This window comes from Spermophilus citellus (assembly GCF_964194105.1).
Source record: "Spermophilus citellus genome assembly, chromosome: 7".
Taxonomy (NCBI): Eukaryota; Metazoa; Chordata; class Mammalia; order Rodentia; family Sciuridae; genus Spermophilus; species Spermophilus citellus.
This window is the reverse complement of record NC_138188.1, coordinates 671,485-696,635: the sequence shown is the minus strand read 5'-3', so window position 1 is coordinate 696,635 and position 25,151 is coordinate 671,485.

Genomic DNA, 25,151 nt, shown 5'->3' with positions numbered 1-25,151 from the left:
AATGATCAGTACACTAAGGCGACTTGGGTCCCCAAATTTCGTTCTTCTATGTTGAAGCGTTCGTTTCCAGTAACAGTTTGAATTTTTAGGTTTCACTCTGTTTTCTCCTATATTGATAGATGTATTTGGAACTCTAAATCCAACACGGTTTGTGCTAGCTTCTTGAAACTTGACACTATAAAGTAGTTTCACGTTCTATCTCTATGTTTTGTTTCCTCTTGATGTAGCCCTAAGCAGTGACTGGCGAGAAACACTTTCATGGAAAGGGGTTGCCAGGCTTCCCAAAAAATGAATCTCCAGAAATCTCAGAAATTTTTTTTCACCCAAACTGGATGATACTTTCAGGTAATGATCAGTACACTAAGGCGACTTGGTTCCCCAAATTTCGTTCTTCTATGTAGAAGCGTTCGTTTCCAGTAACAGTTTGAATTTTTAGGTTTCACTCTGTTTTCTCCTATATTGATAGATGTATTTGGAACTCTAAATCCAACACGGTTTGTGCTAGCTTCTTGAAACTTGACACAATCAAGTAGTTTCACGTTCTATCTCTATGTTTTGTTTCCTCTTGATGTAGCCCTAAGCAGTGAGTGGCGAGAAACACTTTCATGGAAAGGGGTTGCCAGGCTTCCCAAAATTACGAATCTCCAGAAATCTCACCAAATATTTTTTCACCCAAACTGGATGATACTTTCAGGTAATGATCAGTACACTAAGGCGACTTGGGTCCCCAAATTTCGTTCTTCTATGTTGAAGCGTTCGTTTCCAGTAACAGTTTGAATTTTTAGGTTTCACTCTGTTTTCTCCTATATTGATAGATGTATTTGGAACTCTAAATCCAACACGGTTTGTGCTAGCTTCTTGAAACTTGACACAATAAAGTAGTTTCACGTTCTATCTCTATGTTTTGTTTCCTCTTGATGTAGCCCTAAGCAGTGACTGGCGAGAAACACTTTCATGGAAAGGGGTGGCTTCCCAAAATTACGAATCTCCAGAAATCTCAGCAAATATTTTTTCACCCAAACTGGATGATACTTTCAGGTAATGATCACTACACTAACGTGACTTGGTTCCCCAAATTTCGTTTTTCTATGTTGAAGCGTTCGTTTCCAGTAACAGTTTGAATTTTTAGGTTTCACTCTGTTTTCTCCTATATTGATAGATGTATTTGGAACTCTAAATCCAACACGGTTTGTGCTAGCTTCTTGAAACTTGACACAAAAAAGTAGTTTCACCTTCTATCTCTATGTTTTGTTTCCTCTTGATGTAGCCCTAAGCAGTGACTGGCGAGAAACACTTTCATGGAAAGGGGTGGCTTCCCAAAATTACGAATCTCCAGAAATCTCAGCAAATATTTTTTCACCCAAACTGGATGATACTTTCAGGTAATGATCACTACACTAACGCGACTTGGTTCCCCAAATGTCGTTCTTCTATGTTGAAGCGTTCGTTTCCAGTAACAGTTTGAATTTTTAGGTTTCACTCTGTTTTCTCCTATATTGATAGATGTATTTGGAACTCTAAATCCAACACGGTTTGTGCTAGCTTCTTGAAACTTGACACAATAAACTAGTTTCACGTTCTATCTCTATGTTTTGTTTCCTCTTGATGTAGCCCTAAGCAGTGACTGGCGAGAAACACTTTCATGGAAAGGAGTGGCTTCCCAAAATTACGAATCTCCAGAAATCTCAGCAAATATTTTTTCACCCAAACTGGATGATACTTTCAGGTAATGATCACTACACTAACGTGACTTGGTTCCCCAAATTTCGTTCTTCTATGTTGAAGCGTTCGTTTCCAGTAACAGTTTGAATTTTTAGGTTTCACTCTGTTTTCTCCTATATTGATAGATGTATTTGGAACTCTAAATCCAACACGGTTTGTGCTAGCTTCTTGAAACTTGACACAATAAAGTAGTTTCACGTTCTATCTCTATGTTTTGTTTCCTCTTGATGTAGCCCTAAGCAGTGACTGGCGAGAAACACTTTCATGGAAAGGGGTGGCTTCCCAAAATTACGAATCTCCAGAAATCTCAGCAAATATTTTTTCACCCAAACAGGATGATACTTTCAGGTAATGATCACTACACTAACGCGACTTGGTTCCCCAAATTTCGTTCTTCTATGTTGAAGCGTTCGTTTCCAGTAACAGTTTGAATTTTTACGTTTCACTCTGTTTTCTCCTATATTGATAGATGTATTTGGAACTCTAAATCCAACACGGTTTGTGCTAGCTTCTTGAAACTTGACACAATAAAGTAGTTTCACGTTCTATCTCTATGTTTTGTTTCCTCTTGATGTAGCCCTAAGCAGTGACTGGCGAGAAACACTTTCATGGAAAGGGGTAGCTTCCCAAAATTACGAATCTCCAGAAATCTCAGCAAATATTTTTTCACCCAAACTGGATGATACTTTCAGGTAATGATCACTACACTAACGCGACTTGGTTCCCCAAATTTCGTTCTTCTATGTTGAAGCGTTCGTTTCCAATAACAGTTTGAATTTTTAGGTTTCACTCTGTTTTCTCCTATATTGATAGATGTATTTGGAACTCTAAATCCAACACGTTTTGTGCTAGCTTCTTGAAACTTGACACAATAAAGTAGTTTCACGTTCTATCTCTATGTTTTGTTTCCTCTTGATGTAGCCCTAAGCAGTGACTGACGAGAAACACTTTCATGGAAAGGGGTTGCCAGGCTTCCCAAAATTACGAATCTCCAGAAATCTCAGCAAATATTTTTTCACCCAAACTGGATGATACTTTCAGGTAATGATCAGTACACTAAGACGACTTGGTTCCCCAAATTTCGTTCTTCTATGTTGAAGCGTTCGTTTCCAGTAACAGTTTGAATTTTTAGGTTTCACTCTGTTTTCTCCTATATTGATAGATGTATTTGGAACTCTAAATCCAACACGGTTTGCGCTAGCTTCTTGTAACTTGACACAATAAACTAGTTTCACGTTCTATCTCTATGTTTTGTTTCCTCTTGATGTAGCCCTAAGCAGTGACTGGCGAGAAACACTTTCATGGAAAGGGGTGGCTTCCCAAAATTACGAATCTCCAGTAATCTCAGCAAATATTTTTTCACCCAAACTGGATGATACTTTCAGGTAATGATCACTACACTAACGCGACTTGGTTCCCCAAATTTCGTTCTTCTATGTTGAAGCGTTCGTTTCCAGTAACAGTTTGAATTTTTAGGTTTCACTCTGTTTTCTCCTATATTGATAAATGTATTTGGAACTCTAAATCCAACACGGTTTGTGCTAGCTTCTTGAAACTTGACACAATAAACTAGTTTCATGTTCTATCTCTATGTTTTGTTTCCTCTTGATGTAGCCCTAAGCAGTGACTGGCGAGAAACACTTTCATGGAAAGGGGTGGCTTCCCAAAATTACGAATCTCCAGAAATCTCAGCAAATATTTTTTCACCCAAACTGGATGATACTTTCAGGTAATGATCACTACACTAACGCGACTTGGTTCCCCAAATTTCGTTCTTCTATGTTGAAGCGTTCGTTTCCAGTAACAGTTTGAATTTTTAGGTTTCACTCTGTTTTCTCCTATATTGATAGATGTATTTGGAACTCTAAATCCAACACGGTTTGTGCTAGCTTCTTGAAACTTGACACAATAAACTAGTTTCACGTTCTATCTCTATGTTTTGTTTCCTCTTGATGTAGCCCTAAGCAGTGACTGGCGAGAAACACTTTCATGGAAAGGGGTTGCCAGGCTTCCCAAAATTACGAATCTCCAGAAATCTCAGCAAATATTTTTTCACCCAAACTGGATGATACTTTCAGGTAATGATCAGTACACTAAGGCGACTTGGGTCCCCAAATTTCGTTCTTCTATGTTGAAGCGTTCGTTTCCAGTAACAGTTTGAATTTTTAGGTTTCACTCTGTTTTCTCCTATATTGATAGATGTATTTGGAACTCTAAATCCAACACGGTTTGTGCTAGCTTCTTGAAACTTGACACAATAAACTAGTTTCACGTTCTATCTCTATGTTTTGTTTCCTCTTGATGTAGCCCTAAGCAGTGACTGGCGAGAAACACTTTCATGGAAAGGGGTGGCTTCCCAAAATTACGAATCTCCAGAAATCTCAGCAAATATTTTTTCACCCAAACTGGATGATACTTTCAGGTAATGATCACTACACTAACGTGACTTGGTTCCCCAAATTTCGTTCTTCTATGTTGAAGCGTTCGTTTCCAGTAACAGTTTGAATTTTTAGGTTTCACTCTGTTTTCTCCTATATTGATAGATGTATTTGGAACTCTAAATCCAACACGGTTTGTGCTAGCTTCTTGAAACTTGACACAATAAACTAGTTTCACGTTCTATCTCTATGTTTTGTTTCCTCTTGATGTAGACCTAAGCAGTGACTGGCGAGAAACACTTTCATGGAAAGGGGTTGCCAGGCTTCCCAAAAAATGAATCTCCAGAAATCTCAGCAAATATTTTTTCACCCAAACTGGATGATACTTTCAGGTAATGATCAGTACACTAAGGCGACTTGGTTCCCCAAATTTCGTTCTTCTATGTTGAAGCGTTCGTTTCCAGAAACAGTTTGAAATTTTAGGTTTCACTCTGTTTTCTCCTATATTGATAGATGTATTTGGAACTCTAAATCCAACACGGTTTGTGCTAGCTTCTTGAAACTTGACACAATAAAGTAGTTTCACGTTCTATCTCTATGTTTTGTTTCCTCTTGATGTAGCCCTAAGCAGTGACTGGCGAGAAACACTTTCATGTAAAGGGGTTGCCAGGCTTCCCAAAATTACCAATCTCCAGAAATCTCAGCAAATATTTTTTCACCCAAACTGGATGATACTTTCAGGTAATGATCAGTACACTAAGGCGACTTGGGTCCCCAAATTTCGTTCTTCTATGTTGAAGCGTTCGTTTCCAGTAACAGTTTGAATTTTTAGGTTTCACTCTGTTTTCTCCTATATTGATAGATGTATTTGGAACTCTAAATCCATCACGGTTTGTGCTAGCTTCTTGAAACTTGACACAATAAAGTAGTTTCACGTTCTATCTCTATGTTTTGTTTCCTCTTGATGTAGCCCTAAGCAGTGACTGGCGAGAAACACTTTCATGGAAAGGGGTGGCTTCCCAAAATTACGAATCTCCAGAAATCTCAGCAAATATTTTTTCACCCAAACTGGATGATACTTTCAGGTAATGATCACTACACTAACGTGACTTGGTTCCCCAAATTTCGTTTTTCTATGTTGAAGCGTTCGTTTCCAGTAACAGTTTGAATTTTTAGGTTTCACTCTGTTTTCTCCTATATTGATAGATGTATTTGGAACTCTAAATCCAATACGGTTTGTGCTAGCTTCTTGAAACTTGACACAATAAACTAATTTCACGTTCTATCTCTATGTTTTGTTTCCTCTTGATGTAGCCCTAAGCAGTGACTGGCGAGAAACACTTTCATGGAAAGGGGTGGCTTCCCAAAATTACGAATCTCCAGAAATCTCAGCAAATATTTTTTCACCCAACCTGGATGATACTTTCAGGTAATGATCACTACACTAACGCGACTTGGTTCCTCAAATTTCGTTCTTCTATGTTGAAGCGTTCGTTTCCAGTAACAGTTTGAATTTTTAGGTTTCACTCTGTTTTCTCCTATATTGATAGATGTATTTGGAACTCTAAATCCAACACGGTTTGTGCTAGCTTCTTGAAACTTGACACAATAAAGTAGTTTCACGTTCTATCTGTATGTTTTGTTTCCTCTTGATGTAGCCCTAAGCAGTGACTGGCGAGAAACACTTTCATGGAAAGGGGTTGCCAGGCTTCCCAAAATTACCAATCTCCAGAAATCTCAGCAAATATTTTTTCACCCAAACTGGATGATACTTTCAGGTAATGATCAGTACACTAAGGCGACTTGGGTCCCCAAATTTCGTTCTTCTATGTTGAAGCGTTCGTTTCCAGTAACAGTTTGAATTTTTAGGTTTCACTCTGTTTTCTCCTATATTGATAGATGTATTTGGAACTCTAAATCCATCACGGTTTGTGCTAGCTTCTTGAAACTTGACACAATAAAGTAGTTTCACGTTCTATCTCTATGTTTTGTTTCCTCTTGATGTAGCCCTAAGCAGTGACTGGCGAGAAACACTTTCATGGAAAGGGGTGGCTTCCCAAATTTACGAATCTCCAGAAATCTCAGCAAATATTTTTTCACCCAAACTGGATGATACTTTCAGGTAATGATCACTACACTAACGTGACTTGGTTCCCCAAATTTCGTTCTTCTATGTTGAAGCGTTCGTTTCCAGTAACAGTTTGAATTTTTAGGTTTCACTCTGTTTTCTCCTATATTGATAGATGTATTTGGAACTCTAAATCCAACACGGTTTGTGCTAGCTTCTTGAAACTTGACACAATAAAGTAGTTTCACGTTCTATCTCTATGTTTTGTTTCCTCTTGATGTAGCCCTAAGCAGTGACTGACGAGAAACACTTTCATGGAAAGGGGTGGCTTCCCAAAATTACGAATCTCCAGAAATCTCAGCAAATATTTTTTCACCCAAACTGGATGATACTTTCAGGTAATGATCACTACACTAACGCGACTTGGTTCCCCAAATTTCGTTCTTCTATGTTGAAGCGTTCGTTTCCAGTAACAGTTTGAATTTTTAGGTTTCACTCTGTTTTCTCCTATATTGATAGATGTAATTGGAACTCTAAATCCAACACTGTTTGTGCTAGCTTCTTGAAACTTGACACAATAAACTAGTTTCACGTTCTATCTCTATGTTTTGTTTCCTCTTGATGTAGCCCTAAGCAGTGACTGGCGAGAAACACTTTCATGGAAAGGGGTGGCTTCCCAAAATTACGAATCTCCAGAAATCTCAGCAAATATTTTTTCACCCAAACTGGATGATATTTTCAGGTAATGATCACTACACTAACGCGACTTGGTTCCCCAAATTTCGTTCTTCTATGTTGAAGCGTTCGTTTCCAGTAACAGTTTGAATTTTTAGGTTTCACTCCGTTTTCTCCTATATTGATAGATGTATTTGGAACACTAAATCCAACACGGTTTGTGCTAGCTTCTTGAAACTTGACACAATAAAGTAGTTTCACGTTCTATCTCTATGTTTTGTTTCCTCTTGCTGTAGCCCTAAGCAGTGACTGGCGAGAAACACTTTCATGGAAAGGGGTGGCTTCCCAAAATTACGAATCTCCAGAAATCTCAGCAAATATTTTTTCACCCAAACTGGATGATACTTTCAGGTAATGATCACTACACTATCGCGACTTGGTTCCCCAAATTTCGTTCTTCTATGTTGAAGCGTTCGTTTCCAGTAACAGTTTGAATTTTTAGGTTTCACTCTGTTTTCTCCTATATTGATAAATGTATTTGGAACTCTAAATCCAACACGGTTTGTGCTAGCTTCTTGAAACTTGACACAATAAACTAGTTTCATGTTCTATCTCTATGTTTTGTTTCCTCTTGATGTAGCCCTAAGCAGTGACTGGCGAGAAACACTTTCATGGAAAGGGGTGGCTTCCCAAAATTACGAATCTCCAGAAATCTCAGCAAATATTTTTTCACCCAAACTGGATGATACTTTCAGGTAATGATCACTACACTAACGCGACTTGGTTCCCCAAATTTCGTTCTTCTATGTTGAAGCGTTCGTTTCCAGTAACAGTTTGAATTTTTAGGTTTCACTCTGTTTTCTCCTATATTGATAGATGTATTTGGAACTCTAAATCCAACACGGTTTGCGCTAGCTTCTTGTAACTTGACACAATAAACTAGTTTCACGTTCTATCTCTATGTTTTGTTTCCTCTTGATGTAGCCCTAAGCAGTGACTGGCGAGAAACACTTTCATGGAAAGGGGTGGCTTCCCAAAATTACGAATCTCCAGTAATCTCAGCAAATATTTTTTCACCCAAACTGGATGATACTTTCAGGTAATGATCACTACACTAACGTGACTTGGTTCCCCAAATTTCGTTCTTCTATGTTGAAGCGTTCGTTTCCAGTAACAGTTTGAATTTTTAGGTTTCACTCTGTTTTCTCCTATATTGATAGATGTATTTGGAACTCTAAATCCAACACGGTTTGTGCTAGCTTCTTGAAACTTGACACAATAAACTAGTTTCATGTTCTATCTCTATGTTTTGTTTCCTCTTGATGTAGCCCTAAGCAGTGACTGGCGAGAAACACTTTCATGGAAAGGGGTGGCTTCCCAAAATTACGAATCTCCAGAAATCTCAGCAAATATTTTTTCACCCAAACTGGATGATACTTTCAGGTAATGATCAGTACACTAAGGCGACTTGGTTCCCCAAATTTCGTTCTTCTATGTTGAAGCGTTCGTTTCCAGTAACAGTTTGAATTTTTAGGTTTCACTCTGTTTTCTCCTATATTGATAGATGTATTTGGAACTCTAAATCCAACACGGTTTGTGCTAGCTTCTTGAAACTTGACACAATAAAGTAGTTTCACGTTCTATCTCTATGTTTTGTTTCCTCTTGATGTAGCCCTAAGCAGTGACTGGCGAGAAACACTTTCATGGAAAGGGGTGGCTTCCCAAAATTACGAATCTCCAGAAATCTCAGCAAATATTTTTTCACCCAAACTGGATGATACTTTCAGGTAATGATCACTACACTAACGCGACTTCGTTCCCCAAATTTCGTTCTTCTATGTTGAAGCGTTCGTTTCCAGTAACAGTTTGAATTTTTAGGTTTCACTCTGTTTTCTCCTATATTGATAGATGTATTTGGAACCGTGAAACCAACACGGTTTGTGCTAGCTTCTTGAAACTTGACACAATAAAGTAGTTTCACGTTTTATCTCTATGTTTTGTTTCCTCTTGATGTAGCCTTAAGCAGTGACTGACGAGAAACACTTTCATGGAAAGGGGTTGCCAGGCTTCCCAAAATTACGAATCTCCAGAAATCTCAGCAAATATTTTTTCACCCAAACTGGATGATACTTTCAGGTAATGATCAGTACACTAAGGCGACTTGGTTCCCCAAATTTCGTTCTTCTATGTTGAAGCGTTCGTTTCCAGTAACAGTTTGAATTTTTAGATTTCACTCTGTTTTCTCCTATATTGATAGATGTATTTGGAACTCTAAATCCATCACGGTTTGTGCTAGCTTCTTGAAACTTGACACAATAAACTAGTTTCACGTTCTATCTCTATGTTTTGTTTCCTCTTGATGTAGCCCTAAGCAGTGACTGGCGAGAAACACTTTCATGGAAAGGGGTGGCTTCCCAAAATTACGAATCTCCAGAAATCTCAGCAAATATTTTTTCACCCAAACTGGATGATATTTTCAGGTAATGATCACTACACTAACGCGACTTGGTTCCCCAAATTTCGTTCTTCTATGTTGAAGCGTTCGTTTCCGGTAACAGTTTGAATTTTTAGGTTTCACTCCGTTTTCTCCTATATTGATAGATGTATTTGGAACACTAAATCCAACACGGTTTGTGCTAGCTTCTTGAAACTTGACACAATAAAGTAGTTTCACGTTCTATCTCTATGTTTTGTTTCCTCTTGCTGTAGCCCTAAGCAGTGACTGGCGAGAAACACTTTCATGGAAAGGGGTGGCTTCCCAAAATTACGAATCTCCAGAAATCTCAGCAAATATTTTTTCACCCAAACTGGATGATACTTTCAGGTAATGATCACTACACTAACGTGACTTGGTTCCCCAAATTTCGTTCTTCTATGTTGAAGCGTTCGTTTCCAGTAACAGTTTGAATTTTTAGGTTTCACTCTGTTTTCTCCTATATTGATAGATGTATTTGGAACTCTAAATCCAACACGGTTTGTGCTAGCTTCTTGAAACTTGACACAATAAACTAGTTTCACGTTCTATCTCTATGTTTTGTTTCCTCTTGATGTAGACCTAAGCAGTGACTGGCGAGAAACACTTTCATGGAAAGGGGTTGCCAGGCTTCCCAAAAAATGAATCTCCAGAAATCTCAGCAAATATTTTTTCACCCAAACTGGATGATACTTTCAGGTAATGATCAGTACACTAAGGCGACTTGGTTCCCCAAATTTCGTTCTTCTATGTTGAAGCGTTCGTTTCCAGAAACAGTTTGAAATTTTAGGTTTCACTCTGTTTTCTCCTATATTGATACATGTATTTGGAACTCTAAATCCAACACGGTTTGTGCTAGCTTCTTGAAACTTGACACAATAAAGTAGTTTCACGTTCTATCTCTATGTTTTGTTTCCTCTTGATGTAGCCCTAAGCAGTGACTGGCGAGAAACACTTTCATGTAAAGGGGTTGCCAGGCTTCCCAAAATTACCAATCTCCAGAAATCTCAGCAAATATTTTTTCACCCAAACTGGATGATACTTTCAGGTAATGATCAGTACACTAAGGCGACTTGGGTCCCCAAATTTCGTTCTTCTATGTTGAAGCGTTCGTTTCCAGTAACAGTTTGAATTTTTAGGTTTCACTCTGTTTTCTCCTATATTGATAGATGTATTTGGAACTCTAAATCCATCACGGTTTGTGCTAGCTTCTTGAAACTTGACACAATAAAGTAGTTTCACGTTCTATCTCTATGTTTTGTTTCCTCTTGATGTAGCCCTAAGCAGTGACTGGCGAGAAACACTTTCATGGAAAGGGGTGGCTTCCCAAAATTACGAATCTCCAGAAATCTCAGCAAATATTTTTTCACCCAAACTGGATGATACTTTCAGGTAATGATCACTACACTAACGTGACTTGGTTCCCCAAATTTCGTTCTTCTATGTTGAAGCGTTCGTTTCCAGTAACAGTTTGAATTTTTAGGTTTCACTCTGTTTTCTCCTATATTGATAGATGTATTTGGAACTCTAAATCCAACACGGTTTGTGCTAGCTTCTTGAAACTTGACACAATAAACTAATTTCACGTTCTATCTCTATGTTTTGTTTCCTCTTGATGTAGCCCTAAGCAGTGACTGGCGAGAAACACTTTCATGGAAAGGGGTGGCTTCCCAAAATTACGAATCTCCAGAAATCTCAGCAAATATTTTTTCACCCAAACTGGATGATACTTTCAGGTGATGATCACTACACTAACGCGACTTGGTTCCCCAAATTTCGTTCTTCTATGTTGAAGCGTTCGTTTCCAGTAACAGTTTGAATTTTTAGGTTTCACTCTGTTTTCTCCTATATTGATAGATGTATTTGGAACTCTAAATCCAACACGGTTTGTGCTAGCTTCTTGAAACTTGACACAATAAAGTAGTTTCACGTTCTATCTCTATGTTTTGTTTCCTCTTGATGTAGCCCTAAGCAGTGACTGGCGAGAAACACTTTCATGGAAAGGGGTTGCCAGGCTTCCCAAAATTACGAATCTCCAGAAATCTCAGCAAATATTTTTTCACCCAAACTGGATGATACTTTCAGGTAATGATCAGTACACTAAGGCGACTTGGGTCCCCAAATTTCGTTCTTCTATGTTGAAGCGTTCGTTTCCAGTAACAGTTTGAATTTTTAGGTTTCACTCTGTTTTCTCCTATATTGATAGATGTATTTGGAACTCTAAATCCAACACGGTTTGTGCTAGCTTCTTGAAACTTGACACAATAAAGTAGTTTCACGTTCTATCTCTATGTTTTGTTTCCTCTTGATGTAGCCCTAAGCAGTGACTGGCGAGAAACACTTTCATGGAAAGGGGTGGCTTCCCAAAATTACGAATCTCCAGAAATCTCAGCAAATATTTTTTCACCCAAACTGGATGATACTTTCAGGTAATGATCACTACACTAACGTGACTTGGTTCCCCAAATTTCGTTGTTCTATGTTGAAGCGTTCGTTTCCAGTAACAGTTTGAATTTTTAGGTTTCACTCTGTTTTCTCCTATATTGATAGATGTATTTGGAACTCTAAATCCAATACGGTTTGTGCTAGCTTCTTGAAACTTGACACAATAAACTAATTTCACGTTCTATCTCTATGTTTTGTTTCCTCTTGATGTAGCCCTAAGCAGTGACTGGCGAGAAACACTTTCATGGAAAGGGGTGGCTTCCCAAAATTACGAATCTCCAGAAATCTCAACAAATATTTTTTCACCCAACCTGGATGATACTTTCAGGTAATGATCACTACACTAACGCGACTTGGTTCCCCAAATTTCGTTCTTCTATGTTGAAGCGTTCGTTTCCAGTAACAGTTTGAATTTTTAGGTTTCACTCTGTTTTCTCCTATATTGATAGATGTATTTGGAACTCTAAATCCAACACGGTTTGTGCTAGCTTCTTGAAACTTGACACAATAAAGTAGTTTCACGTTCTATCTGTATGTTTTGTTTCCTCTTGATGTAGCCCTAAGCAGTGACTGGCGAGAAACACTTTCATGGAAAGGGGTTGCCAGGCTTCCCAAAATTACCAATCTCCAGAAATCTCAGCAAATATTTTTTCACCCAAACTGGATGATACTTTCAGGTAATGATCAGTACACTAAGGCGACTTGGGTCCCCAAATTTCGTTCTTCTATGTTGAAGCGTTCGTTTCCAGTAACAGTTTGAATTTTTAGGTTTCACTCTGTTTTCTCCTATATTGATAGATGTATTTGGAACTCTAAATCCATCACGGTTTGTGCTAGCTTCTTGAAACTTGACACAATAAAGTAGTTTCACGTTCTATCTCTATGTTTTGTTTCCTCTTGATGTAGCCCTAAGCAGTGACTGGCGAGAAACACTTTCATGGAAAGGGGTGGCTTCCCAAAATTACGAATCTCCAGAAATCTCAGCAAATATTTTTTCACCCAAACTGGATGATACTTTCAGGTAATGATCACTACACTAACGTGACTTGGTTCCCCAAATTTCGTTCTTCTATGTTGAAGCGTTCGTTTCCAGTAACAGTTTGAATTTTTAGGTTTCACTCTGTTTTCTCCTATATTGATAGATGTATTTGGAACTCTAAATCCAACACGGTTTGTGCTAGCTTCTTGAAACTTGACACAATAAAGTAGTTTCACGTTCTATCTCTATGTTTTGTTTCCTCTTGATGTAGCCCTAAGCAGTGACTGACGAGAAACACTTTCATGGAAAGGGGTGGCTTCCCAAAATTACGAATCTCCAGAAATCTCAGCAAATATTTTTTCACCCAAACTGGATGATACTTTCAGGTAATGATCACTACACTAACGCGACTTGGTTCCCCAAATTTCGTTCTTCTATGTTGAAGCGTTCGTTTCCAGTAACAGTTTGAATTTTTAGGTTTCACTCTGTTTTCTCCTATATTGATAGATGTATTTGGAACTCTAAATCCAACACTGTTTGTGCTAGCTTCTTGAAACTTGACACAATAAACTAGTTTCACGTTCTATCTCTATGTTTTGTTTCCTCTTGATGTAGCCCTAAGCAGTGACTGGCGAGAAACACTTTCATGGAAAGGGGTGGCTTCCCAAAATTACGAATCTCCAGAAATCTCAGCAAATATTTTTTCACCCAAACTGGATGATATTTTCAGGTAATGATCACTACACTAACGCGACTTGGTTCCCCAAATTTCGTTCTTCTATGTTGAAGCGTTCGTTTCCAGTAACAGTTTGAATTTTTAGGTTTCACTCCGTTTTCTCCTATATTGATAGATGTATTTGGAACACTAAATCCAACACGGTTTGTGCTAGCTTCTTGAAACTTGACACAATAAAGTAGTTTCACGTTCTATCTCTATGTTTTGTTTCCTCTTGCTGTAGCCCTAAGCAGTGACTGGCGAGAAACACTTTCATGGAAAGGGGTGGCTTCCCAAAATTACGAATCTCCAGAAATCTCAGCAAATATTTTTTCACCCAAACTGGATGATACTTTCAGGTAATGATCACTACACTATCGCGACTTGGTTCCCCAAATTTCGTTCTTCTATGTTGAAGCGTTCGTTTCCAGTAACAGTTTGAATTTTTAGGTTTCACTCTGTTTTCTCCTATATTGATAAATGTATTTGGAACTCTAAATCCAACACGGTTTGTGCTAGCTTCTTGAAACTTGACACAATAAACTAGTTTCATGTTCTATCTCTATGTTTTGTTTCCTCTTGATGTAGCCCTAAGCAGTGACTGGCGAGAAACACTTTCATGGAAAGGGGTGGCTTCCCAAAATTACGAATCTCCAGAAATCTCAGCAAATATTTTTTCACCCAAACTGGATGATACTTTCAGGTAATGATCACTACACTAACGCGACTTGGTTCCCCAAATTTCGTTCTTCTATGTTGAAGCGTTCGTTTCCAGTAACAGTTTGAATTTTTAGGTTTCACTCTGTTTTCTCCTATATTGATAGATGTATTTGGAACTCTAAATCCAACACGGTTTGTGCTAGCTTCTTGAAACTTGACACAATAAACTAGTTTCACGTTCTATCTCTATGTTTTGTTTCCTCTTGATGTAGCCCTAAGCAGTGACTGGCGAGAAACACTTTCATGGAAAGGGGTTGCCAGGCTTCCCAAAATTACGAATCTCCAGAAATCTCAGCAAATATTTTTTCACCCAAACTGGATGATACTTTCAGGTAATGATCAGTACACTAAGGCGACTGGGGTCCCCAAATTTCGTTCTTCTATGTTGAAGCGTTCGTTTCCAGTAACAGTTTGAATTTTTAGGTTTCACTCTGTTTTCTCCTATATTGATAGATGTATTTGGAACTCTAAATCCAACACGGTTTGTGCTAGCTTCTTGAAACTTGACACAATAAACTAGTTTCACGTTCTATCTCTATGTTTTGTTTCCTCTTGATGTAGCCCTAAGCAGTGACTGGCGAGAAACACTTTCATGGAAAGGGGTGGCTTCCCAAAATTACGAATCTCCAGAAATCTCAGCAAATATTTTTTCACCCAAACTGGATGATACTTTCAGGTAATGATCACTACACTAACGTGACTTGGTTCCCCAAATTTCGTTCTTCTATGTTGAAGCGTTCGTTTCCAGTAACAGTTTGAATTTTTAGGTTTCACTCTGTTTTCTCCTATATTGATAGATGTATTTGGAACTCTAAATCCAACACGGTTTGTGCTAGCTTCTTGAAACTTGACACAATAAACTAGTTTCACGTTCTATCTCTATGTTTTGTTTCCTCTTGATGTAGACCTAAGCAGTGACTGGCGAGAAACACTTTCATGGAAAGGGGTTGCCAGGCTTCCCAAAAAATGAATCTCCAGAAATCTCAGCAAATATTTTTTCACCCAAACTGGATGATACTTTCAGGTAATGATCAGTACACTAAGGCGACTTGGTTCCCCAAATTTCGTTCTTCTATGTTGAAGCGTTCGTTTCCAGAAACAGTTTGAAATTTTAGGTTTCACTCTGTTTTCTCCTATATTGATAGATGTATTTGGAACTCTAAATCCAACACGGTTTGTGCTAGCTTCTTGAAACTTGACACAATAAAGTAGTTTCACGTTCTATCTCTATGTTTTGTTTCCTCTTGATGTAGCCCTAAGCAGTGACTGGCGAGAAACACTTTCATGTAAAGGGGTTGCCAGGCTTCCCAAAATTACCAATCTCCAGAAATCTCAGCAAATATTTTTTCACCCAAACTGGATGATACTTTCAGGTAATGATCACTACACTAAGGCGACTTGGGTCCCCAAATTTCGTTCTTCTATGTTGAAGCGTTCGTTTCCAGTAACAGTTTGAATTTTTAGGTTTCACTCTGTTTTCTCCTATATTGATAGATGTATTTGGAACTCTAAATCCATCACGGTTTGTGCTAGCTTCTTGAAACTTGACACAATAAAGTAGTTTCACGTTCTATCTCTATGTTTTGTTTCCTCTTGATGTAGCCCTAAGCAGTGACTGGCGAGAAACACTTTCATGGAAAGGGGTGGCTTCCCAAAATTACGAATCTCCAGAAATCTCAGCAAATATTTTTTCACCCAAACTGGATGATACTTTCAGGTAATGATCACTACACTAACGTGACTTGGTTCCCCAAATTTCGTTCTTCTATGTTGAAGCGTTCGTTTCCAGTAACAGTTTGAATTTTTAGGTTTCACTCTGTTTTCTCCTATATTGATAGATGTATTTGGAACTCTAAATCCAACACGGTTTGTGCTAGCTTCTTGAAACTTGACACAATAAACTAATTTCACGTTCTATCTCTATGTTTTGTTTCCTCTTGATGTAGCCCTAAGCAGTGACTGGCGAGAAACACTTTCATGGAAAGGGGTGGCTTCCCAAAATTACGAATCTCTAGAAATCTCAGCAAATATTTTTTCACCCAAACTGGATGATACTTTCAGGTAATGATCACTACACTAACGCGACTTGGTTCCCCAAATTTCGTTCTTCTATGTTGAAGCGTTCGTTTCCAGTAACAGTTTGAATTTTTAGGTTTCACTCTGTTTTCTCCTATATTGATAGATGTATTTGGAACTCTAAATCCAACACTGTTTGTGCTAGCTTCTTGAAACTTGACACAATAAAGTAGTTTCACGTTCTATCTCTATGTTTTGTTTCCTCTTGATGTAGCCCTAAGCAGTGACTGGCGAGAAACACTTTCATGGAAAGGGGTTGCCAGGCTTCCCAAAATTACGAATCTCCAGAAATCTCAGAAAATATTTTTTCACCCAAACTGGATGATACTTTCAGGTAATGATCAGTACACTAAGGCGACTTGGGTCCCCAAATTTCGTTCTTCTATGTTGAAGCGTTCGTTTCCAGTAACAGTTTGAATTTTTAGGTTTCACTCTGTTTTCTCCTATATTGATAGATGTATTTGGAACTCTAAATCCAACACGGTTTGTGCTAGCTTCTTGAAACTAGACACAATAAAGTAGTTTCACGTTCTATCTCTATGTTTTGTTTCCTCTTGATGTAGCCCTAAGCAGTGACTGGCGAGAAACATTTTCATGGAAAGGGGTGGCTTCCCAAAATTACGAATCTCCAGAAATCTCAGCAAATATTTTTTCACCCAAACTGGATGATACTTTCAGGTAATGATCACTACACTAACGCGACTTGGTTCCCCAAATTTCGTTTTTCTATGTTGAAGCGTTCGTTTCCAGTAACAGTTTGAATTTTTAGGTTTCACTCTGTTTTCTCCTATATTGATAGATGTATTTGGAACTCTAAATCCAACACGGTTTGTGCTAGCTTCTTGAAACTTGACACAATAAACTAATTTCACGTTCTATCTCTATGTTTTGTTTCCTCTTGATGTAGCCCTAAGCAGTGACTGGCGAGAAACACTTTCATGGAAAGGGGTGGCTCCCCAAAATTACGAATCTCCAGAAATCACAGCAAATATTTTTTCACCCAACCTGGATGATACTTTCAGGTAATGATCACTACACTAACGCGACTTGGTTCCCCAAATTTCGTTCTTCTATGTTGAAGCGTTCGTTTCCAGTAACAGTTTGAATTTTTAGGTTTCACTCTGTTTTCTCCTATATAGATAGATGTATTTGGAACTCTAAATCCAACACGGTTTGTGCTAGCTTCTTGAAACTTGACACAATAAAGTAGTTTCACGTTCTATCTCTATGTTTTGTTTCCTCTTGATGTAGCCCTAAGCAGTGACTGGCGAGAAACACTTTCATGGAAAGGGGTTGCCAGGCTTCCCAAAATTACCAATCTCCAGAAATCTCAGCAAATATTTTTTCACCCAAACTGGATGATACTTTCAGGTAATGATCAGTACACTAAGGCGACTTGGGTCCCCAAATTTCGTTCTTCTATGTTGAAGCGTTCGTTTCCAGTAACAGTTTGAATTTTTAGGTTTCACTCTGTTTTCTCCTATATTGATAGATGTATTTGGAACTCTAAATCCATCACGGTTTGTGCTAGCTTCTTGAAACTTGACACAATAAAGTAGTTTCACGTTCTATCTCTATGTTTTGTTTCCTCTTGATGTAGCCCTAAGCAGTGACTGGCGAGAAACACTTTCATGGAAAGGGGTGGCTTCCCAAAATTACGAATCTCCAGAAATCTCAGCAAATATTTTTTCACCCAAACTGGATGATACTTTCAGGTAATGATCACTACACTAACGTGACTTGGTTCCCCAAATTTCGTTCTTCTATGTTGAAGCGTTCGTTTCCAGTAACAGTTTGAATTTTTAGGTTTCACTCTGTTTTCTCCTATATTGATAGATGTATTTGGAACTCTAAATCCAACACGGTTTGTGCTAGCTTCTTGAAACTTGACACAATAAAGTAGTTTCACGTTCTATCTCTATGTTTTGTTTCCTCTTGATGTAGCCCTAAGCAGTGACTGGCGAGAAACACTTTCATGGAAAGGGGTGGCTTCCCAAAATTACGAATCTCCAGAAATCTCAGCAAATATTTTTTCACCCAAACTGGATGATACTTTCAGGTAATGATCACTACACTAACGCGACTTGGTTCCCCAAATTTCGTTCTTCTATGTTGAAGCGTTCGTTTCCAGTAACAGTTTGAATTTTTAGGTTTCACTCTGTTTTCTCCTATATTGATAGATGTATTTGGAAATCTAAATCCAACACTGTTTGTGCTAGCTTCTTGAAACTTGACACAATAAAGTAGTTTCACGTTCTATCTCTATGTTTTGTTTCCTCTTGATGTAGCCCTAAGCAGTGACTGGCGAGAAACACTTTCATGGAAAGGGGTTGCCAGGCTTCCCAAAATTACGAATCTCCAGAAATCTCAGAAAATATTTTTTCACCCAAACTGGATGATACTTTCAGGTAATGATCAGTACACTAAGGCGACTTGGGTCCCCAAATTTCGTTCTTCTATGTTGAAGCGTTCGTTTCCAGTAACAGTTTGAATTTTTAGGTTTCACTCTGTTTTCTCCTATATTGATAGATGTATTTGGAACTCTAAATCCATCACGGTTTGTGCTAGCTTCTTGAAACTTGACACAATAAAGTAGTTTCACGTTCTATCTCTATGTTTTGTTTCCTCTTGATGTAGCCCTAAGCAGTGACTGGCGAGAAACACTTTCATGGAAAGGGGTGGCTTCCCAAAATTACGAATCTCCAGAAATCTCAGCAAATATTTTTTCACCCAAACTGGATGATACTTTCAGGTAATGATCACTACACTAACGTGACTTGGTTCCCCAAATTTCGTTCTTCTATGTTGAAGCGTTCGTTTCCAGTAACAGTTTGAATTTTTAGGTTTCACTCTGTTTTCTCCTATATTGATAGATGTATTTGGAACTCTAAATCCAACACGGTTTGTGCTAGCTTCTTGAAACTTGACACAATAAACTAATTTCACGTTCTATCTCTATGTTTTGTTTCCTCTTGATGTAGCCCTAAGCAGTGACTGGCGAGAAACACTTTCATGGAAAGGGGTGGCTTCCCAAAATTACGAATCTCCAGAAATCTCAGCAAATATTTTTTCACCCAAACTGGATGATACTTTCAGGTAATGATCACTACACTAACGCGACTTGGTTCCCCAAATTTCGTTCTTCTATGTTGAAGCGTTCGTTTCCAGTAACAGTTTGAATTTTTAGGTTTCACTCTGTTTTCTCCTATATTGATAGATGTATTTGGAACTCTAAATCCAACACTGTTTGTGCTAGCTTCTTGAAACTTGACACAATAAAGTAGTTTCACGTTCTATCTCTATGTTTTGTTTCCTCTTGATGTAGCCCTAAGCAGTGACTGGCGAGAAACACTTTCATGGAAAGGGGTTGCCAGGCTTCCCAAAATTACGAATCTCCAGAAATCTCAGCAAATATTTTTTCACCCAAACTGGATGATACTTTCAGGTAATGATCAGTACACTAAGGCGACTTGGGTCCCCAAATTTCGTTCTTCTATGTTGAAGCGTTCGTTTCCAGTAACAGTTTGAATTTTTAGGTTTCACTCTGTTTTCTCCTATATTGATAGATGTATTTGGAACTCTAAATCCATCACGGTTTGTGCTAGCTTCTTGAAACTTGACACAATAAAGTAGTTTCACGTTCTATCTCTATGTTTTGTTTCCTCTTGATGTAGCCCTAAGCAGTGACTGGCGAGAAACACTTTCATGGAAAGGGGTGGCTTCCCAAAATTACGAATCTCCAGAAATCTCAGCAAATATTTTTTCACCCAAACTGGATGATACTTTCAGGTAATGATCACTACACTAACGTGACTTGGTTCCCCAAATTTCGTTCTTCTATGTTGAAGCGTTCGTTTCCAGTAACAGTTTGAATTTTTAGGTTTCACTCTGTTTTCTCCTATATTGATAGATGTATTTGGAACTCTAAATCCAACACGGTTTGTGCTAGCTTCTTGAAACTTGACACAATAAACTAATTTCACGTTCTATCTCTATGTTTTGTTTCCTCTTGATGTAGCCCTAAGCAGTGACTGGCGAGAAACACTTTCATGGAAAGGGGTGGCTTCCCAAAATTACGAATCTCCAGAAATCTCAGCAAATATTTTTTCACCCAAACTGGATGATACTTTCAGGTAATGATCACTACACTAACGCGACTTGGTTCCCCAAATTTCGTTCTTCTATGTTGAAGCGTTCGTTTCCAGTAACAGTTTGAATTTTTAGGTTTCACTCTGTTTTCTCCTATATTGATAGATGTATTTGGAACTCTAAATCCAACACGGTTTGTGCTAGCTTCTTGAAACTTGACACAATAAAGTAGTTTCACGTTCTATCTCTATGTTTTGTTTCCTCTTGATGTAGCCCTAAGCAGTGACTGGCGAGAAACACTTTCATGGAAAGGGGTTGCCAGGCTTCCCAAAATTACCAATCTCCAGAAATCTCAGCAAATATTTTTTCACCCAAACTGGATGATACTTTCAGGTAATGATCAGTACACTAAGGCGACTTGGGTCCCCAAATTTCGTTCTTCTATGTTGAAGCATTCGTTTCCAGTAACAGTTTGAATTTTTAGGTTTCACTCTGATTTCTCCTATATTGATAGATGTATTTGGAACTCTAAATCCAACACGGTTTGTGCTAGCTTCTTGAAACTTGACACAATAAAGTAGTTTCACTTTCTATCTCTATGTTTTGTTTCCTCTTGATGTAGCCCTAAGCAGTGACTGGCGAGAAACACTTTCATGGAAAGGGGTGGCTTCCCAAAATTACGAATCTCCAGAAATCTCAGCAAATATTTTTTCACCCAACCTGGATGATACTTTCAGGTAATGATCACTACACTAACGCGACTTGGTTCCCCAAATTTCGTTCTTCTATGTTGAAGCGTTCGTTTCCAGTAACAGTTTGAATTTTTAGGTTTCACTCTGTTTTCTCCTATATTGATAGATGTATTTGGAACTCTAAATCCAACACGGTTTGTGCTAGCTTCTTGAAACTTGACACAATAAAGTAGTTTCACGTTCTATCTCTATATTTTGTTTCCTCTTGATGTAGCCCTAAGCAGTGACTGGCGAGAAACACTTTCATGGAAAGGGGTTGCCAGGCTTCCCAAAATTACGAATCTCCAGAAATCTCAGCAAATATTTTTTCACCCAAACTGGATGATACTTTCAGGTAATGATCAGTACACTAACGCGACTTGGGTCCCCAAATTTCGTTCTTCTATGTTGAAGCATTCGTTTCCAGTAACAGTTTGAATTTTTAGGTTTCACTCTGTTTTCTCCTATATTGATAGATGTATTTGGAACTCTAAATCCAACACGGTTTGTGCTAGCTTCTTGAAACTTGACACAATAAAGTAGTTTCACGTTCTATCTCTATGTTTTGTTTCCTCTTGATGTAGCCTTAAGCAGTGACTGACGAGAAACACTTTCATGGAAAGGGGTTGCCAGGCTTCCCAAAATTACGAATCTCCAGAAATCTCAGCAAATATTTTTTCACCCAAACTGGATGATACTTTCAGGTAATGATCAGTACACTAAGACGACTTGGTTCCCCAAATTTCGTTCTTCTATGTTGAAGCGTTCGTTTCCAGTAACAGTTTGAATTTTTAGGTTTCACTCTGTTTTCTCCTATATTGATAGATGTATTTGGAACTCTAAATCCAACACGGTTTGTACTAGCTTCTTGAAACTTGACACAATAAACTAGTTTCACGTTCTATCTCTATGTTTTGTTTCCTCTTGATGTAGCCCTAAGCAGTGACTGGCGAGAAACACTTTCATGGAAAGGGGTGGCTTCCCAAAATAACGAATCTCCAGAAATCTCAGCAAATATTTTTTCACCCAAACTGGATGATACTTTCAGGTAATGATCACTACACTAACGTGACTTGGTTCCCCAAATTTCGTTCTTCTATGTTGAAGCGTTCGTTTCCAGTAACAGTTTGAATTTTTAGGTTTCACTCTGTTTTCTCCTATATTGATAGATGTATTTGGAACTCTAAATCCAACACGGTTTGTGCTAGCTTCTTGAAACTTGACACAATAAACTAGTTTCACGTTCTATCTCTATGTTTTGTTTCCTCTTGATGTAGACCTAAGCAGTGACTGGCGAGAAACACTTTCATGGAAAGGGGTGGCTTCCCAAAATTACGAATCTCCAGAAATCTCAGCAAATATTTTTTCACCCAAACTGGATGATATTTTCAGGTAATGATCACTACACTAACGCGACTTGGTTCCCCAAATTTCGTTCTTCTATGTTGAAGCGTTCGTTTCCAGTAACAGTTTGAATTTTTAGGTTTCACTCTGTTTTCTCCTATATTGATAGATGTATTTGGAACTCTAAATCCAACACGGTTTGTGCTAGCTTCTTGAAACTTGACACACTAAAGTAGTTTCACGTTCTATCTCTATGTTTTGTTTCCTCTTGATGTAGCCCTAAGCAGTGACTGGCGAGAAACACTTTCATGGAAAGGGGTTGCCAGACTTCCCAAAAAATGAATCTCCAGAAATCTCAGCAAATATTTTTTCACCCAAACTGGATGATACTTTCAGGTAATGATCACTACACTATCGCGACTTGGTTCCCCAAATTTCGTTCTTCTATGTTGAAGCGTTCGTTTCCAGTAACAGTTTGAAATTTTAGGTTTCACTCTGTTTTCTCCTATATTGATAGATGTATTTGGAACTCTAAATCCAACACGGTTTGTGCTAGCTTCTTGAAACTTGACACAATAAAGTAGATTCACGTTCTATCTCTATGTTTTGTTTCCTCTTGATGTAGCCCTAAGCAGTGACTGGCGAGAAACACTTTCATGGAAAGGGGTTGCCAGGCTTCCCAAAATTACCAATCTCCAGAAATCTCAGCAAATATTTTTTCACCCAAACTGGATGATACTTTCAGGTAATGATCACTACACTAAGGCGACTTGGGTCCCCAAATTTCGTTCTTCTATGTTGAAGCGTTCGTTTCCAGTAACAGTTTGAATTTTTAGGTTTCACTCTGTTTTCTCCTATATTGATAGATGTATTTGGAACTCTAAATCCAACACGGTTTGTGCTAGTTTCTTGAAACTTGACACAATAAAGAAGTTTTACGTTCTATCTCTATGTTTTGTTTCCTCTTGATGTAGCCCTAAGCAGTGACTGGCGAGAAACACTTTCATGGAAAGGGGTGGCTTTCCAAAATTACGAATCTCCAGAAATCTCAGCAAATATTTTTTCACCCAAACTGGATGATACTTTCAGGTAATGATCACTACACTAACGCGACTTCGTTCCCCAAATTTCGTTCTTCTATGTTGAAGCGTTCGTTTCCAGTAACAGTTTGAATTTTTAGGTTTCACTCTGTTTTCTCCTATATTGATAGATGTATTTGGAACCCTGAAACCAACACGGTTTGTGCTAGCTTCTTGAAACTTGACACAATAAAGTAGTTTCACGTTTTATCTCTATGTTTTGTTTCCTCTTGATGTAGCCTTAAGCAGTGACTGACGAGAAACACTTTCATGGAAAGGGGTTGCCAGGCTTCCCAAAATTACGAATCTCCAGAAATATCAGCAAATATTTTTTCACCCAAACTGGATGATACTTTCAGGTAATGATCAGTACACTAAGACGACTTGGTTCCCCAAATTTCGTTCTTCTATGTTGAAGCGTTCGTTTCCAGTAACAGTTTGAATTTTTAGGTTTCACTCTGTTTTCTCCTATATTGATAGATGTATTTGGAACTCTAAATCCAACACGGTTTGTGCTAGCTTCTTGAAACTTGACACAATAAACTAGTTTCACGTTCTATCTCTATGTTTTGTTTCCTCTTGATGTAGCCCTAAGCAGTGACTGGCGAGAAACACTTTCATGGAAATGGGTGGCTTCCCAAAATAACGAATCTCCAGAAATCTCAGCAAATATTTTTTCACCCAAACTGGATGATACTTTCAGGTAATGATCACTACACTAACGTGACTTGGTTCCCCAAATTTCGTTCTTCTATGTTGAAGCGTTCGTTTCCAGTAACAGTTTGAATTTTTAGGTTTCACTCTGTTTTCTCCTATATTGATAGATGTATTTGGAACTCTAAATCCAACACGGTTTGTGCTAGCTTCTTGAAACTTGACACAATAAACTAGTTTCACGTTCTATCTCTATGTTTTGTTTCCTCTTGATGTAGACCTAAGCAGTGACTGGCGAGAAACACTTTCATGGAAAGGGGTGGCTTCCCAAAATTACGAATCTCCAGAAATCTCAGCAAATATTTTTTCACCCAAACTGGATGATATTTTCAGGTAATGATCACTACACTAACACGACTTGGTTCCCCAAATTTCGTTCTTCTATGTTGAAGCGTTCGTTTCCAGTAACAGTTTGAATTTTTAGGTTTCACTCTGTTTTCTCCTATATTGATAGATGTATTTGGAACTCTAAATCCAACACGGTTTGTGCTAGCTTCTTGAAACTTGACACACTAAAGTAGTTTCACGTTCTATCTCTATGTTTTGTTTCCTTTTGATGTAGCCCTAAGCAGTGACTGGCGAGAAACACTTTCATGGAAAGGGGTTGCCAGGCTTCCCAAAAAATGAATCTCCAGAAATCTCAGCAAATATTTTTTCACCCAAACTGGATGATACTTTCAGGTAATGATCAGTACACTAAGGCGACTTGGTTCCCCAAATTTCGTTCTTCTATGTTGAAGCGTTCGTTTCCAGTAAAAGTTTGAAATTTTAGGTTTCACTCTGTTTTCTCCTATATTGATAGATGTATTTGGAACTCTAAATCCAACACGGTTTGTGCTAGCTTCTTGAAACTTGACACAATAAAGTAGTTTCACGTTCTATCTCTATGTTTTGTTTCCTCTTGATGTAGCCCTAAGCAGTGACTGGCGAGAAACACTTTCAT